Below are 2201 nucleotides of genomic sequence, written 5' to 3' on the forward strand. Positions count from 1 at the left end.
GCTGTACCCCTTTATCTTTTTAATCCAATTTTAAGCAAAATGCTACCAACATCCTTTAAAAATTAAAAAATAATTGTGGTGAAATATACATACCATAAAATGCTTTTAACCATTTTGAGTGTACAATTCAGTGGCATTAAGTACATTCACAATGTTGTGCAATCATCACCATCCATCTCCAGAAATTTTCCACCATCCCAAACTGAAACTCTGTACCCCTTAAGCAATAAGTCCCTGTTCTCCCTCTTTCTAGCCCATGGTAATTCTATGCTCTTTCTGTCTCTATGAATTTGCCTGTTCTAGGTACCATATATAAATGGAATCATATAGTATTTGTCCTTTTGTGACTGGCTTATTTCACTTAGCAAATGTTTTCGAGATTCACCCATGTTGTGGCATGTGTCAGTTTGTTCATCCTAATAGAGTAGCATCTTAGAGCTAGAAGGGGATTTTTATGTTTATTTATTCAGTAAATACTAATTAAGCAACTGCATTGTGCTAAGTATCATGCTAGGTGCTGTATCCTGTGGTTCCATGTTGCCTTCTGCTTTTCCGTTTCTGGTATGCTGCATCAGAAAAACTAGTGGAGACGCAAACCAATGACGCTCCTTCCTCCAGGCTGCCCCATCAAGTCTGGGTCTCAGATTCCATACAATTTCTCTTTAGACATTGGCTTCCATTAGAGATTTATATTTTCTTCACGTTGATGGCTTTCCCTGGGAGAAAAGGGTGGGAAGTGAATTTCAGCTTGCCTAGAATTCTGGGTACTTGATTCTTTAGTTCACATTTCTTGCAGATTCAGGTCACAGCTTCTCTTTTTACTGATTTCAAAGCTGAAATCTATCATGGTGAAGTACAGCCCAGCCTTTGTGATAGACCAAGGTGGGCCTAGGAGTTCAGTTCCAGTGTTGGAAGGACAAAAGAGCCCTGATAGAGGCCCCCGGCTCCACAACTCCTGACAAAGACTCTTCTTGACCAAACCTTGGACAGGCTTCCCTGAGCCCTCTTTTCTACTAGCCTTGTCCTTGGGCCCTAAGTCAGTCTTAGCAAAGAATCCTGCTAAGTAATCCCCCAATCCTTGACATCTGATTGAGTTCCTTATCCTCCACCATTGATGTCTAAGTCCTTGGCCTGCCTTTAGCAATAATCTGTTAGGCCAGTTAAGCAAGAATCCCCCCTACCCTGATGTCTCCTCTTAAGAGTTTTCCAACCACTGATCCCCTTGCTCTGCTATCTTTATGTATTTGAAGTTGAACACAATTACTCTCTCCTATTGTATCTTGAATAAAGTCTTCCTTACAGTTGTAACAAGTGTCAGAATAACATCTCTTTAACACTGTCAACCATGACCCTTGGTTGAATCTACTCCCCTTGAGAAAGTGCAGAAAGTATGTTGATGGTGGGGACAGTAGGGTGGGAGAAGCTTGTGGGATTTGGGGCACCTAGGACAGACTGAAAGGCCCCAGAGTCCTTGAAGAAGTCGTGGAGATCATGAGTGTCTTCCATTTGTTCTGCTGTGACTTGGTGGAAAGGACACCAGACTCAGAATCTAGTAAATGCAAGAAAGTCTTATTATTAATAATACCATTAAACCTTACCTTTAGCTCAGATTTCAAGGAAAACTGATAATTTATTCAGACAAACACATTCCTCCTATACCACTTACCTCATATATTTCTGCCTTTTTAGTGGAGTCATAAGAATTAGGTGTCAGATTCATAACAGAAGCCACAAACTTTCATCATGACCTGCTGTCACCAGAGAAGGGCTTGTCAAGTGTGTGAAATGTGTGGTCTTGGAGTTGGCTTGGGGTTTCTTTGATAGTCTTTATTTATTTATTTTTACTCTAGAGGTAACTTCATCTCAGGTTTACAATCTGGCCTCCTCTATCAGTATAAATTCTATCCAGCACTATGGGACTTGCGTATTTACTCAAAAGACACTATTTAAATACCAAGTGATGAGCATTATAACACCTTTATTAGCACAGACTTTTCCAGCCTGAGGAGCAAGTTCCTGACCTTGTAACTCAAGAGGCTTGGCTTTTATCACTCAAAAGGAATGGAAGAGGCATCTGACGTACTGTCAGAGTTTCAAGGGTACTTGGGAGTCACATTAGCATTTTTGAGGACATGAGACTGCCTCAGACTCCGTATAAATACAGCTTGACTCAGCCACTCTATGACTGACACCCTTGGGAC

Source organism: Mesoplodon bidens (assembly GCF_964165515.1).
Source record: "Mesoplodon bidens genome assembly, chromosome: 9".
Lineage (NCBI taxonomy): Eukaryota > Metazoa > Chordata > Mammalia > Artiodactyla > Ziphiidae > Mesoplodon > Mesoplodon bidens.